This window comes from Leopardus geoffroyi, chromosome E1 (assembly GCF_018350155.1).
Source record: "Leopardus geoffroyi isolate Oge1 chromosome E1, O.geoffroyi_Oge1_pat1.0, whole genome shotgun sequence".
In the NCBI taxonomy this organism is placed as follows: Eukaryota; Metazoa; Chordata; class Mammalia; order Carnivora; family Felidae; genus Leopardus; species Leopardus geoffroyi.
Window position 1 is genome coordinate 53047108 of NC_059330.1, and position 16582 is coordinate 53063689.

General features: G+C 52.3%; 1 long non-coding RNA gene across 3 annotated transcripts in view; it reads right to left on the reverse strand.

Annotated features, from left to right (window-relative positions):
• The window catches only part of LOC123604000, a 433813-nt gene that overhangs the window by 269151 nt on the left and 148080 nt on the right, over positions 1–16582 (reverse strand). Inside the window, exon 3 of one of the 3 annotated variants that reach the window (XR_006715168.1) lies at positions 1499–7969. The exons of the other annotated variants lie outside the window; for them this stretch is intronic. This is a non-coding gene — a long non-coding RNA (uncharacterized LOC123604000). Of the gene's footprint in view, positions 1–1498; positions 7970–16582 lie in introns of those variants that run through there. 3 annotated transcript variants of the gene reach the window in all.

The window sequence follows — 16582 nt, forward strand, 5'->3', positions numbered from 1 at the left end:
ATGCCATGGCACATCAGGAAAACACAGACTCCATGGCAGAGTCCACACTTGACGTTTCTCTTCCCATCCAGGCAGAGAGATCATCTGGGCCAAGAGTCATGGCAGGCGGGCCACTGGCTCCGTGTATGTAGAGCCTATGCTGACTGAACTGGCGAGCAGATCCCCCGGGTCATCTGAGTGCTGAGTCCCTGGCACCGTTCTCAGTGCTCTGCCTGCAATAACTCACTTACACCTTGCTGCCACCCCACGAAGCAGTTTAAAGATCGGGAAATTGAGGCCCACGGAGGCAACCGACTAGAGGTCTTCCTACACTTCCGAGAGGTCTCACGACTAGGGTGGTTGGGATGGTTCGGTGCAGATGGTCTGAAGCCAGAGGCTGTGCCATTCAGCCTCTCTTTAAGGTTGCTGTGTCCTAAAATAGGAGTCAGAGTCCCTAAATTTCTGCCAAGAAAAGGAGCCTTCTGCCCCCACCACTGCTGCCTCACATACCATGGAGGTGTGAATGGAAAAACTCACGGACACAACAAAGATCTGGGGTGTTTTGTTACAGCAGCCACCTGGGGCTGATACGGCTTGCGTTTTCAGTCCCTCCTTGAGGTGGCCGTAGAGAAACTGGAACATGGCATGGAGGGCAGGGTCCTCATGGGGTACGCTCTGTGGCAAGTCACCGACCCCTTCAGCGTGGTCCCTTCACCTGTAACAACGAAGTCTCAAAACCTTCTCCCGCTGTGGCCGTGAGATTCAAACGAGCAGCTTTAAAACTGTAAAGCACGGTAGAACACTGAACATGTTATTTCCTGAACTGCCTGATTTTTCTCTGCTGAACGTCCTATCATCTCTCAAATATCTAACATTGGTGCTGGTGACCGCAGCCCACAGATGGCATCCACTGTGCCCCAAACTCTAATTTTACTTGTTTGTACGAAGTGAGAAGAGGGGGTGGGCTTTGAGTTCTTCTACCGAAGAGTTCATCTGGCAAATGCAATTAACACTGTAAGATCCTGAAGGCAGGGAGCATCTCATATGTGTGTGTGTGTGTGTGTGTGTGTGTTTCCTTTAGTGTGTGTGTTTCTCCTATTAGACGCTGTGAAATTCTTCAGAAATTTTGACCTAAACTTTGAGTTTCTTTTTTTTTCCTTTATTATTTTTTTAATGTTTATTCATTTTGGGAGACAGAGAGACAGAGCATGAGTGGGGGAGGGGCAGAGAGCGAGGGAGACACAGCATCTGAAGCAGGCTCCAGGCTCTGAGCTCTCAGCACAGAGCCCGACACAGGGCTCGAACTCATCAACTGTGAGATCATGACCTGAGCCAAAGTCGGATGCTTAACCCATTGAGCCACCCAGGTGCCCCAGAACTTTGAGTTTCAATTTTTCTTTCCTACTTTAAAAATGAACCTACCTCTCAAATAATCAGCAAAAAACAGACACATTCTATTTCAAGAAAAGTTTCTACAGGGAAAACAACCCATCACGCAACAAGCACATTTCCTCCACTGTTCAGAAAAAGAAAACACTTTATTGATGAATAGTGGGCAAACAAGAAACTGGCAGTTTGGTGGGCGACACAGTGACAGGTCATTAGTAGGAAAACTCAACTCGACATCCTTCTTGTACATCTGCCATGTTCAAGCCATCATGCAGCAACTGAAGAGCTCTGAACTTGAGGCCCCTTAATGACCTCAATCTTGATCTGAACCCTCACATGTAAGAATTGGTCCAAGCGATTGATCCATGGGATTCTGTTTTCTGAGGATTAAATGTCAGCCACAGTGCCTGCCATGTGATCATTAACATGAGGGGGCATCTCAGGGATAACTTTCAATGTATAAGGAGTGACCCAGGTCCTGCTCTTATAAGGGTCGGGACGGAGGAGAGAAGGAGATAGTAAAACGGAAGAAGGAATAGTTAAAATAAGTTGAGTGTAAGCTCAGTAAAAGACATATGAAAAGTGCCGGGGTCCAGGAAGGAGAGATCAGCATCTCTTGAGTACCCATCCAATGCCAGCTGCTTTAAAAGGACATGTGCCTGGTTGACAGGGAAGAAGGAATTCAGGGAGGCTTCCCAGAGAAGGGAGCCTTTGAGTTGAGCCTTGAAGGATCAGTAGGACTTCAGCAGCCTGGGTACCCAACATCGACCTTTTTAAAAATAGACTCACCCAGGAAGAATTGCCAGAGGATTAAAAATCGTGCCGAGTTCAATCAAAAATCACCACTGGAATGTGAAAGGAACTTTCTTAATTAAGCCATTCCAGAACGTTCCCAACTCTTGGCTACAGGAGTAGTGGCAGTGAACCATTATATCCTGAACTGGCCCTTAAGGTGCATCCTCTGTGGACAGTTGCCAGAGTGGCCAGGGCCCTGAGGGTCTGACATGCAGCCCTGTGCCCTGGTGGACTGTACCCATCGTGGTAGGTAGCAGCGAGCAGCACCCATGAGGCCCGAGAAGCCACAGACTGCAGTGATTTAGAACAGACTGGCTCGCACTGAGGACGCTTGAGGCAAAGGGTAAAGAATCTTTCATGTTGTTGAGCTTCATTGCAGCTCATACTTGGAAACTGGAGAGATCAGGTGTCTGTCCAGCCCCTCTGGTCTGGACGTTTCGCTCCACGGATCGTGAGAAACCCTGGTCAGACCCCAATTAGCACTCACAGTGCTACCTTCGGTGGTTCGTCTTTCGGTGCATCTGGCTGAAATCACTGTTCAGCATGAACAGTCACATATGAATGCGTAGCCTTTCCTGTTGCCCATAATTATGCTCAGGGCCGAGGACGGAGGGGCCCCACGAGGACCACCTGGTGGGCTCACAACCCCTTCCCCCCTGAGCCTCCGTTCCGGGAACTGGGCAGTCCCTAGGCCAGTGGGAGCCCTGAATATAGACAGCTTCATGACCAGGACGATGCGTCTTCCACACCCTGCTATCCCCATGCCTTTAAAACCCAGACCTGAGGTTACAGTAACAGGGAGGAAGGTAGGCAAAGGACGGAGAAAAGGAGGAGATGGAAAACAATAAAACAAAACAAAACAAAACAAAAACCCACCCTTTGACAGAACTCGATAACCCAAAGTACATGGTGATCGGTGCCGGATGGCATACAAAAGCCAAAAGGCAGGTCCCAGGACGGGTCAACTTAAGACTTAATATTTGCTTTTCACTAAGCAAACTAATAAATCCCCTCCAGCTGTAGCCACACAGAGCGCCCAGTTTTTATTTATTGGTCAAAACTGCAGGCAGGTTTCCCCCCTGCTCCTTGTCACCCGGGCAAATAGCAGTTCCCCCTTCCCCGTGCCTGCCATCAGTCTGTATGTCTATTTATCTTCTGCCTCAACAAACTCAAGTTTAGTGCAACTGACAACCAGTGCAAACAGCTTTGAAGTATTCTTTGGTAATGGACTTCCCAGGACAGCCCTGGTTTTTGGCTTGTGCAGCCGAGGATCAAGGGAGAGGAGCTACTTGGCAGAGAAAAGGCAGGCATCAGCTGGGTCAGAGGAGGCTTCGAACTTGACACATGGGAGGGACCCGAGACGATCACCAACTTCCCTCTCCCATTTGGTGGAGGAGAAAACTGAGACCCACAGAAACGGATCTAACGCTGAAGGACGAGGGTACAGATGTAGCCTGGGTAAAGAAGGTCTCACTCTGAAGCAGAGGGAGGGGGAACCAGCCCTGCTTTCCACCAGCCTGGCATGAAAGGTCTTGTCCAAGGTCAAGGGCCATTCCCAAGGTCAGTGTGATGCCCTTTAAAGCGTATCCCCCTGAGCAGAGGGCCTTACTTCACTATTAGAAGCTCCTGTCTCTCCATCACCACCAGGGTTTCCCTTTGTAGATGATCAAAAGTCCCTGTGGGTCAAGATTCAGTGCCATGGGAAAAATCTCACAGGGAAGCCTGAACAAAATCTTGGGGCTGGGGTGTTAATTTGAGGTTCTGTTCGTAATGAGTTGCAGCAAGATGAATTGGCTCAGGATGTGGATGAAATGCCTTTACACTGTACCTTGGGCAACATCTGATTTACTCTTCTCATATTGAGCCAAAACCCCCCAGCAAATCTTCAAGTCATGGACTCTATTAAATAGGACTGCCTGTGGATGTCAGAGACAGAAGAGGCTTTGGGGATCACATGGCGCAACCCCTCCATTTTACAGGGAAGGATTGAAGGTGAGGGGCTCTCTGAGATGAAAACTCAGGTTTCCTGGTCTCCCCACTCTGTGGTTTTTATCAGCAGAAGACACGCGAGATCCAGAAGTAAGAGGCTGACGTGCGTCAGGGAGAGGGCAAGAAGCATCTGCCTCGAAATCTCATTAAGAACTTGACATTCAGGGTCTCTTGACAGTCTATGAGTTGCTCTTCAAAATCCTACCACTTCCCCACCAGGCTGAATACCACCCACCCCTCTCTCACCATTCTCTCCCACTCTGCCAAAATGGCTGCCTCCCCCAGGCCTGGACGGTCCCTCGTCTGATGTTGGAAAGGGGATTCCTGCATCAGTCAGAGGTAAATCTAGATAAAGGTGATGCTACAGACCACTTTGAGCTCTGGGGTTCTGTGTTTCTATGTGAATGAGAAGATAAGGAGAGAGAGAAAGAGGAGATTGTTGCCTTTGGCACAACAGCGAGACTTCTGGAACCAAAGACTGTACGTGGGACATAAATGAAGGAAATGTCTGAAATGAGTTCGTCTTTTTAAAAAGAAAAACAGCGCCCAAGGAGCTGGGCTAGTGTTCCTTCAAGGGCGGTGAAGGCGGAGGGAGTCTGAACAAGGGCAAAGACTCAGGTGCACGGGGGAATCTCAATTTTTACACAGGAGTAATGAGAGACTGGTTCCTAGACTTTTGCGTGCTCATTCTACCTCAGTAGGCAAAGACCTCCCTGAGGCCACAGCATGCAAGAGGCGCGGGATTAGCTGAAGGCTCGTGTTCCAGTACCGCAGACACTCGTGCCCATCTTTCAACAGCAAAGATGGAGGCCTGATCCCTTGACAAGAAGCAACAACTTCAGAATGGCATGCAATCCCGAAAGCCTGGATCTGCCTAGCCTGAAAAGAACCTGTAATTTGCCTTCAGATTGTTCTTACTTGTCATGAACACCGAAAACTGGGCAGACACAACCTTCCCGTCCTCTACCGCCCACGACCACCACCAAGTTCCGCTCCTTTATCCCAGATAAAGTCAGTGTCTGGAAAGGTAAGAGTGAGCTGGGAGGTCCCATTCAACATGATCGGAGTTGAACTCAAAGGTTATCTAGGAGACTTTGGAAAGAAAGTACACACTTGGGTCCAACTTACATACCCTTGAGATTTCAAAGAATCCTAGAGTTCAAAGGAATTTCAGGAAGTCCTCCAGCCAACTCCTTTGCTCTCCAGACAATGCCATCCCGATCATTAAAAAAAATTTTTTTAACGTTTATTTATTTTGAGAGAGAGAGAGAGACAGAGTGTGAGTAAGGGAGGGGCAGAGAGAGAGGGAGACACAGAATCCGAAGCAGGCTCCAGGCTCTGAGCCATCAGCACAGAGCCTGACGCAAGGCTTGAACCCACGAGCGAGATCGGGACCGGAGCCAAAGTCGGACGCTCAACCGACTGAGCCACCCAGGTGCCCCATCCATCCCAATGATTATTAGCTCTTAGCCTCCATCTTGCAAAGATGCATAATTTTCTTCTTGGCTTATTCTATGTGGTATGTGCGTGTATCTCACACGCATGTGCATGCACACGTCGTAGTCTGTTTTCTCCCGTTCCCGGTAGCTGTTTTTGTTTCCTACTGAATTGCTTTGTTCTTAATATGAAAGGTTAGGTTCATCTTTTTAAGTAGGACTCTATCGGAGAGGAATCCCTGACACTTTGAATGGCTGCCATATCCACTACCCACAGCACTTCTTCCGAAGCATGTGGTCTCGACTGGTTCGTGACACCCAGGTTTTTATTCCGTATCATGGAACCCTACCACCCTGGAAACACCAGATTTGGTCAAGATTGGTGCTTGATCCAATGGCATCCATCTGTAGCCTACCCGGTGGTCAATGACGTGGTCAGACACAAGGGTTCCGAATGGCAGCTGGCCAGACTAATCGAGAGCATCGGCTCGCTACAGCAGGTAAGGCAGCAGCAAAGGCAGTGTCATCAAGTCACCCACTAGGGTGATGGTTATTCTGGTTTGCCCAGGGCTGTCCCAGGTTTATTGCTGAAAGTCGTGCGTCCCGGAAAACTGCTCAGCCCTGGGCAAACTGGAACAGCTCCGAATGCGAGAAGCAGGAGCAGTGATTCCTGCCGCTGAACAGAAGGTCAAAATGACCATGGTGTCAGAGTTCCTGCTCTTCCTGGAAACTCTGTAGCGAATGGATATCTTGAATGACTTTGGGCTTCTAGAAAGGTCTTGCCGGGCAGCTGCTGGGTAGACTGTTTCCTGTCTACCTTACTTCCGTTCCAATGCAACTTGGAATAAACCCTCATTCACGGAAGTGATAAGTGGATCTCTGTTCCTTGAAACCTGAAGGAATCTAACCAGGACGAGGAGTTTGTGTGCACGTCAAGGAAGGAAGGCAAAGCCCACAGACAAGCCTCACATTTCAACAGCACAAAATTTCCTCAAGAGGGTCCCCTCCCTCATTTTGTGGTGAATCTGAGATGCCAAGAAGGTCCCCGTTGTTCCCCTTAGAAGACACCAAAGAGTCACTAAACGGTCACAGAAACCCATCACCTACAACATAGAGAAGGTGGATATGTACAGCTTTAATTCTTTCTACAAAAACGAGCCATCCATTTTTTGGGGAAGCAGGACGTGCAGACATCGTTGGCTCTGCAACGCAGACAAGATCAAATCTAGAAGTGCTTTCAGCCATGCACACGGTGGTGACAGAATATTTGACTCGTGTTTCACGGGGCCCAACCTGCCGTCAGGAGTGTCATCGGCATTCTGGGGGACAAGGATCCTCAATAAACACACCAGCTCTGGCAGCCAGATTGTCTGTAAGGAAGCACCATGTTCTGGCATGGGTCCCAACTGCCACCTGCGAGGTGGGGGGGGTGGGGGAGAGGGGGTCTTCACAGCGGGCGGTGCATCTGCCTCAACAGAAGACAGGTGGGAAACGAGTATAACGGTATGTCAGTTATGTGTCAAAAATACAGTTTAAAAAAGGTAGAAGGTAGCTGGGATGAACAAATCGTCTTTTTCACTCTTCCAGACATACACCTGCATGTATGAACGAAAGAAGCTGGACACGGAGGACGCCAGCCGTCCTGAGCCAGCTCCCCTGCAGGAGCCCCTCCGGTGTCCCTGACACCGGAGAGCCCTGAAGAACTTCGGCACTCACCTGCCTCGCTCTGGAACCCGAGGGGGCCAGATCCCAAATAAGGGAGAGGACGTACTATTCCAACGCTGCTCACAGAGCAACGCAAACACTGGCGGCTTTAGAAGGAACAGGAACGAAAATTAAAATCCCATTTGACCTAAGTGTAGTTAACTATTCACTCTGTATCCGGCTGGAAGATAATGGAGCAAACAAGAATGACTGCGTCCAAAGGCACAGCAGACGGGGGAGCCGGGGGGCAAGACAAAGGGTGTGGTAGAAAGCCCTGTGGTTCCCGGGGATTGGGGCGCGGAGCGGGGGGCGGAGTCTTAAGACCAGGCGACGGTACAGGGAATGTCTCCCACAAGAAGGAAGGACGAGGTCTGTGACGATGGTGTCTCGCCAGCTATATGCAGGTCACGTCCGGCTCACGGAGGTCCACACACAGACTATTCCTCAGTGCACGAGTCTTTACTTTCTCCTCCAATGTCCTCTCCAATCTAGAACGTTCTTCATTCTCCAGAAGAGGAAGTCTTAATCAGATCCAGAGCTCTTGCCTCTTAGGAGATGGTCCCATCTTAGCCGGGTCCTTCCCGGGGATCCTGGCGGCACACGCCAGCCCCGCCCGGCTTCCTGGCGGGACGTGTGGGCAAGGAAGAGCAGCCCTTAGCCGCCCCTCCTTTCCAGGCCTGTGGACCGAAACACAGCATCAGAGTTAGAGTCTGGCTTCTGCTCTTTCAGCAGTGAGCTTGACTTTCCTGTCTTTAGTCCGCAATGTTCTAGCCGGTGGACAGAACCTCCAGTGCTAACCGCGCTATTTGAGCTAAGACAGAAAAAAAAAGAAAGGCGTATTTATACCACTCAAGGAACTCCTACACGGAATTATCACGGGGAACCCTCCACACAGACCTCACCGCGATACCCACAGCTGACTTAAAAAAACAAACCAAAACACACCGAATACAGCCAGCCCAGAGCAAGTAGAAAATTCTCTTTTTCAGCATTTCACTATGAAGTCTGTGAGACGTGGTTCAAGAAGCATGGAGGTGTTAGGTCACCCACTTTATAGATGGGAAAACTGAGGCGCAGAGGGTGCCGGTGTTCTCAGTACAGGATGACAAGGGCCTGGTCCCTATTCTAATGTTCACCTTAGCTGAGACTTCTGTCTATTCTCATAAATCCCTTGACAACTAATGAGGAAATGATCCAGGGCAGATGGGGCTCCTTAGAGGAAAAGGAAAGACACAGCTTAACACATTCTCTTTCCTAATGCTGACTGCAGATGAACGAAGACGGGTTTGGGCTCTGCATACCTCTGTCACTTCCTGCCACCCCCTGTGGCTCCCTTTTCGGAGAAATATAGCTAGTGCCACCAAATGCCCCCGGGGGACTTCCCCATTTTAAAATTGACGAGGCCCAGCAAGGCAAGCCAGGGGCCTACTCACAGGCACAGATATCCCAGGCCTCCCTCACGACAGCAGCAATCACCGTCAACTCACACGGAACAACTTGGACAACTGCAAATCCATGCAAATCCGTACGGGGAACCCAAGTCCCAGACCAGGCCAGCTGAAGCACACAGGCAAACCGGCCCTCGCAGGCCTCGGGAGACAGGGGACACGGATCAAGCTCGAGGGACGCACGCTGGGGATTCCGGGGGCCAACAGGCCCCCTTCCGCCCCTCTGCGGACGTCACAGCTTAGCCCCGTGCACCCTTACGAAGGGGTGCTCTCCTTCTTGCGGGCTTTGGCTACACCCCAGGCAGGGATGTGTGCAGCTGTCGTGATCCCCAGAGACAAGGTGCTAACTGTCAGAGACGGGAGGAGGTCCCCGCGGGCTGGGAGGCACTGAGCAGAGAACTCAGAGGACATTGCTCTGCAGGAGAACCGCAAAGGGCGAGTGTGCGTGTGAGAGCCACCTACCCGCAGAAAGCCAGCCAATGTGCCTACGCAGAGGCGCTCTGGCACTCCAGGAGGCTCTCTGATTGGCGGCCAAGAGGAAACCGTAAGTCTCACCCAGGTGTGGCCTGGGCTCTCCAGACACTCTTTCATTTGGACCCGAAAACACCCCCGAACGGCCCCAAAGTTGTGCTAACTTTTCTCTGGTCTCCTTCCCCCTCCCAGGCAGCGGCCCTCTGCACAGGCTCACGGAGGGCCAGGAGGAGCCTTTTCCCCAGGGAGACGCACGCAGCTAGCAAATTAATTGGCAACAGCGGGTGAATCACACTGGGACTTCCTTCTTGTTGCCGGGCAACCTCATGCACTTGGCAGAGGGACATTAAACACAGAGGGGAATGTTGGGAGGCATTTGCAAAATAAAATAAAGAGTAAAACATACAACACCCCAGACTCATCCCAGCAGGCGGACCCAGCCAAGGCGGGCGGGGGGAGGGGGAGTGGCGGTTGGGATGGGGGGGGGGGGGCGATGAGGGGATCACTGCAGGGAAGGATAGTAAGGTTAGGAAAGAACCAGCCCCACAGAGAGGCACACCCCCGTCCTCCCTCCCCACATAACTCTGCTCCGGGTAGTAGCATTTGTATTCGGCCAAAGACACGCCTCCGTTAGCCTAGAGAAAGGCAACAAACGGGGGGCTCAGGGATTAGCAGGCAGCTAGAGATTCGAGAGATTACCCACAAACCAGACAGTTTTGCGAAGCTTGCTACGCGACAACTGTATCTCCTGTTTCTGCTTCTTCAGCGTGCATCACGCCCAGGTGAAGTCGCACTGCCACGTCCAGGGCAGGATCCCCTTCCCCCAATTCTTTCTCCACGTGAATGTTTTCGTGCCCGTTGCCAAGGCCGCTGGGAGCTGATCAGACAAACCTCCGACACACCGTGTTGCCCTTCAGAACCAGTCTCTGGCCTTTTTGAAAACTCCCGGGACAGAAGTTAAATGTATGGAGCGTCTGTGTGGGGAACAGCTGATGGAGGAAAAACTGGGGCCAAGGAAGGAAGAATGGGAGGATGGAGACAAGAGCAAGATAGCCCCTGTGGTTGGCGGAATATCAGCCCCCAAAGACACCCATGTCCCAATCTGGGCAACCTGTGAATGTTCCCCTCTGTGGCAGAAGAGATCTGGCATACAGAGGTGATTCTGGAAGACCCGGGTAGGCCCCACATGTCACCACAGGTGTCCTTATAAGAGGGAGGCAGGGGGAATGAGATATGAAAATGAAAGCAGGAGCCTGCAGTGATTCAGGGAGGACTCAGAACACAGAGGCCTTCAGAAGCTAGAAAAGGCTAGGAAATGGATTCTTCCCTAGCCCTTCCAGAACAAACCAGGCCTGTGGGTACTCTGAGGTTAGCCCGGTGAAGTGGGCCTCCAGAATGTACGAGAATACATTTGTGTTGTTTCAAGCCACTGCGCTTGTGGTAACTTTACAGCAGCCACAGGAAACTAATGTTGTCAATTGGGCCTACCATGCCTCTGTCTCCCGGTAGATCTATAGAAGAGGGTACAGGTGACAATGGAATGCAGCTGGTCAGAAGGGATGGGGTCCCAAATTTGGCTCAGAATCGTCTACCAGACACCCTGCAGGCTCAGAAGGGAAAGGTCAGGTCTCTGAGAGCAACTGAGGCAAGAAGCAGTCCAGGATTTAAGCAGGCTCTCAAATTATACCGTTTGTGACTGTCACTTGGGCTGGTGGCTTCATCTCTGAAAGCCGCAGTTCCGTCAACTGAAAAACAGCTGTAGCCTTTCTCTAGATTTCTGTTATGTGGGAGAGAGTGCTCTTCTGTCTTAGTCATTGCCAATTTAGAGTTTTCTAGTAACCACGATGGAGGCGATATTGTCACAGATCTAGAAAAACAGGATTCAGAGTCAGTCTAGAGTAGTGACTCTCCAAGCGTAACCTTGGACCGGCAGCTTCAGCAAGCACTTGGGTAACTTGTTAGAAATGCAAATTCTCAGGCCCTGCCCCAGACTTACTGAATCAAAACCACAGGGGGCTGTTCTGTAGCTTGTAAGATGGTTAGCAGCACCCTTGGCCTCTACCCACTAGATGCCAACAGCACCCTCTTCCCCGTGTGGCCATCAAAACTGTCTTGGGCATGGTAAGAAAGGGAAGGGAGGGGGGGTCATCAAAATCTCTCCCAGTTGAGAATGGCTGCCTCTCAGGGGTGGTTCATTCTTGACCTTGGCTGCACATCAGAATCAGCTGGGATGCTTTTCAATATTCCAGTGGCTGGACCTTGGCCCCAACCTGGAGAAATCAGAATCTACTAGGGCAGGATCAGGAGGTAGTTAAAGCTCTCTGGGTGATCCCAGTGTGCGGCCAATGCCGAGAAGCACTGCATGTTGCAGAAGGCCAGTGGGCCCGGAGGAGACACCTCTCCGAGCTGGGGAAGGGGACACACCTGAATCCTGACTATGGGAAGCACACAAGAAGCTACAATAGGCATGGCTTGCTGTGGACCTGGGAACCGGCATCCTAGTCGCCAGATGGGGGTGACTAGATGGGGTGGAAGAGAAATTCCTATTCCCTGTGTCACCTCATTTCCCATCAGAACTGGGTGGACACCTTTCAGTGTCTCCCATGAATAACCACACAAAGCCTCAGTTTCCTCCCCTAATAAACAGCACACAATGAACCAGCTCCCACGAGCTAGAAACATGAGCTCATTCAACAAAAAGAACTGTCTTAATAAAGACAGTGGGATGGCAGTGGGGCCTATTTAGAAACGGGGAGCATTAATTCTCCTTCCAATTGGGTAAACTCCCCAGGCACTGAAACCACAATCCTCCCACAAGGATGCTCCCGGAGCAAGGAGAGATTTCCCATCTATTTAACGGAGCCCTGAAAATCAGCTTGGCCGGGGCTCCACACTGGGTTGGAGCAGAAAGGAAGGAAAGAATTAAATGAGAAACCAGCAATGAAGAAAGGGAGGGCCAAACAGGTTGATGCTCTGGCTCCTCGAAAAGAAAGATGAAGTCATGTGTAAATTGTCTGTCCTGCTGGGACTGTCTTTTTCCTCCATTATTTCACTCCCTGCCTACCCTGCTGAAATGCTGAGCCAAGCTCTTCCTTGTTTCCCTTGGCCCAAACCATTAAGTCCAGGATGTCACTAGGGGAAGTGGGGGGGCAGGGGGGGAGAAAAAAGGAGGAAGAAGAGGAAGAGGAGGAGGTGAAGAGCAGAGGAGACAGAGAGAGAGAGGGAGGGAGGGAGGGGGTGGGGCAAAAGAGGAGTGCAGGGCGAGACAGCAGCTCACAGGGCTCTGACCTTCTTAGGCATCCCTTCACAGAGGCACCAGGATGAGTGGGCCTTTCTGTCCCCTGCCTACGTCAGCCCCCCAGTGGCTAGCCTAGATGGAAAGATGAAGAGGTCACAGAAAAAGCCCCCCTCCCCACCTAGTGAGGCTCTCAGAAGCTAAGGTTCAACGGGATGGAGTCTACCGGCACGTTCCCATTCTTTCCCAGAGGACCTGATTTCTGTCCTGACCACGTAATGCGGCTGATCGGAACAAAGTAGAAGAAATCCAGCCGCTCTCTACCAGTGGTGGCGAAGGGGCGAAGGACTCGGGTCCCTTTTCTGTTCCGAGGGCCTCTTAACAAGTTCCCGTGCTACCAATTAGCCCAAAGCATATAGGACTTTGCTGCTGACACCGGCCATTCCCAGGGCTCCCCCATTCCTTTCCCTACACTACTGGCCTTCTCCAGAGTCAAAATGTGTCTCCCGCTTGACGAAAACTCCTGGTTCCCTCCAGCCTGTAAACCTCGTGTGCAAATGTCCTGACTCTTGCAAATGTGTTAAAAAATAAACTTTAAAAAGCTTCCAGATGTTCTGTTTGTATGGGGGTGTTTCTCTGCTCCTGTCTCCGGAGGCCAGTGCACGACATACAGGGGCACCACCACCGCCTGGGGGTAGCAGGGGAAATGCCCCTCCCCCAGGGCCACACTCGACCAATTCCTGCACCAACCCTCCCCCTGCAGAGATGCGACCGTACGCTTCCTCTTTGTTCTTCCACCCTTATGGGTGAGACATATACCCCTGAGGTTTGCTCCCTGTAGTGCAGAGACCTCCAAAAGATTCCAAAAGAGCGAGCCTGAGATCCCAAATAACATGCCTTCGGGCTCTGTCTCCTCAGAGCACCCTCAAAATCCTTACACCAACTGCCTCCGAGGCAGACTCAAGTACAAAATGACACAGAGCGTCCCTTACACACGTAAGATGTGAAATCCCCACCTGCAGGGACATCGGAGGAGCTGGACCAGCTGGAATAAGGGGACGGTGCTCACGGCTGGCCAAGGCCCCTTGGGGCTGGTGGCCTCTGATCTATACAAAGGTAATTGCCAACGGGCAGCCTTGTGCACACACAGCCCCACACGCACTCTACCCAGCACACACACCTGAGGGCTCGGGATTCTTTGCACAAGGTGACGCCTGCTCCCTTTGATGTTCGCCGGACGTGTTCCCATTGGGTGAAAACCAGACCTCAATAAAACTGGGCATTATCGAGAGACTGGTGGTTTGTGATTGCACCAGCCTGTTATCTCGGCTGCCCTGGGTGGGGCTGCTTTGCGGTTCTCCGTGGAAAAGCATTAACTTCTAGGTGGATCAAAGACCCTTCTGAACCAGCCGACTTGGATCCCTTGTGTATCCTCGGGAGACTGTTCCTGAAGATGGACTTTAAAGATAATACGGACCCCAGTCCCACACTCCCTCTGCCCTCTCCTTATCATGCAGCACGTCCCTCAGGGGCCACCCAATGGCCAATCACAAGGCCCTTCTCTTCTCTTTCTTCAGATGGCCCATTAACAGTAGCCAATAGGGGACTGGGCCAGAGAGGGTCCGGCTTTGCTGCAACAATGAGGACCAAGGGGACAGAGGGACACCTATGTGGAGATCTTGCAGGAGCTCCTCTGCCCTCTGTGAATCATGCCAGGGATGGGGTTCCACAGGAGGGCGCGTGCTACCCTCTCTCCTCAGGAGGGAGAAATGGATAGGTCCCCTCGCTTGGTCCCTAAAGTCTCTTATTGGACTCTACTGTCTACCCAAATGTTTGAGGGCCCATAGCCAGCCTGCAGTGAGGACACTGTGGGACCTGTGGCTTGTCTGGATCTAGAACACCAAGGACTGTCAACCACATGGGAGAGAAAAGAGCCCGTGCACTCAAGGACCCATGCTGGCGGGCTTCGAGGGCCCTGAATGTTCCTCAGCACCTCACAGGTCGGTCACCGGTCAGCTGGAGGCATCCGTCAGCAACCACGTTTTCCTTCTCGGTGCTCAGAGGACCCTTAGTGTCTGACCCTGAAGAGGCACACGAATGAGTGCACGAATGTATGAATGACCGAACAAGTGAATCACCAGAAACAGAGGCTAGTTACCCGACGAGTGCGGGAGGGACGTGAGGCATGGACACCCACTCCTACCAACACGAAAAGACGTCAGGCAGCGCGTGTCGCTGAGGGCACCTCAGCTTGTTGAAATGGAGTCAAGGCGAGGTTCGAGTCCCGGATCTTGGGCAAGTTACCTCAGTTCTCTCCAACCCAGGTGTTCAACGGGAGCAAGAGAAGGATCCATGTTGCGAGGACGGAGTGAAAGACTAACGGCTCAACAAGTGAATCTGTCCCTGTAATTGTATCTATCTCGATCTCTACTAAAAAATTCGGGAAGGAGGGACCGTAAGTCACCGCCTCGATTATCTTCCTGGTGTAGACCAGACCTAAGAGGTGTGTAAAAACTCCAGACCCCTCCTTGGCACTCTTTTTGTTAAATCAATAAAGCTGTCTGTAGCATTTAGATTAACCGTTACCTCGACGCCTTCCGTGCTCCCTCCAGCACCCCTAAAGCGTGTGGCAACGTGTGCCCCCGTACAGGGAGCAGGTGACAAGGGCCCCTCCTCCTGGAGCCGTCCCCCCGCGCCCCACCCCCCCACCAAGAAGAGGATGGCCCAGCCACTGACAGGACAGGACAGGGCTGCGACCTGGATTCCAACCCAGTTGACGTAAATCAGGACTCTAGGTTTGATGCTGTTTAACCTGGAAGCACATGGACAGAAGGAAGGATGGACAGACGGACGTCCTCTGCCCACCTCCAGCTCCTGGGTCCTGCCCTTGCTTCTCTCCTCCTCCTAACTTGGAGTCCCTGACTCCTCCTCAAACCCTTGGCCACATGTTCTACCCCCCCATTAGAGACACTACAGCCTGAAGAGCCAGCTTAGGCCAACCCAACAGAAAGGGGCCTCTGGGGACTCTGAATGGTCTGCCGGGCCCAGCCCCAGCCCCGCCTGCACGGCATGTGGCACGGATGCCAAGGTGACAGGGTGGTGGGGGGTGGGGGAGCAGGGCCTCGGCACCCTCCCGTCACTGCGGGGCCAGGCTGTTAACCAAGGCTGCAGCTGGGCTCTCAGAGGCCGGGGGAGGTCAGGCAGCAAGTTCACAGGACAGGCCACCCACACGGCACATCAGGACCGCTGGACTGTCCCCGGGGCCAGCGCGGCTCTGGCCCTTGGCCCTGACTCGGAACACTCCACCATATGGCCTCCCTCAGGGAGGATGAGAGGGAGGAAAAGAATAAACGGGGGATGGGCAAGAAGGAGCCACACCTCCCCCTGGGCGCCAGGGACCCATCCCGGGCTTGGGGGAGGGGAGGCTGGAACTGTCCCCAGCAGCAGGTCCCAGAAAAGCAAGCGAGTGTCACAAAATGAACTCTGACAGCAGCAACGATGCCCGCGATGAGATGGGGTCTTCCTCTCTGTGCTCTGCAGCCCCAGATGGGTTCCCAGGGTTGGATCTGAACCTCAAACACCCTGGACCTTGGGCTACTTCACACTTTGCCTATTAAAGACCCAAACTGGATTTTCATGTTTGCAGAGACAACTTTGACCAAAAGTGTAGGCAGTGGAACAAAACAGGAAGAGAACTCTCTCTCTCTCTCTCTCTCTCTCTCGTTCTCCCTCCCTTCTAAAACTCTAAAAGTATGGGGTGGGGGGAGGGGGACAGGAGGGGGAGGCAAACAAAATTTTGGCCGCTTGGTACCTCTGGGCACCCTGGGGCCCGCCTGTGCTCTGTTGAAAGCTCTTCTCCCTTTCTTGGGTCCTGCAGACACCGGTCGGTGGGTCACCGGTTGGGCAGGGATGGGGGGAGAGGGGAACTGGGTGAGGCTCTGGGAAAAGGGAAGAAAGGGGTGAAGAACAGATTCTCTGGCAGAGCTGCAGAGGAAAGAGCCTGAATGCCTCATCTGGGCGGAAGGCAACCTTCCCAAGGTTCCTCGGCATGCTGGGACTTGCTGGAGACCAGAGCCCCGGCTGGCAGAATGAGGGTGGACAGCGGAACCAGAATTCAAAGGGGCAGCCGGAGGAGG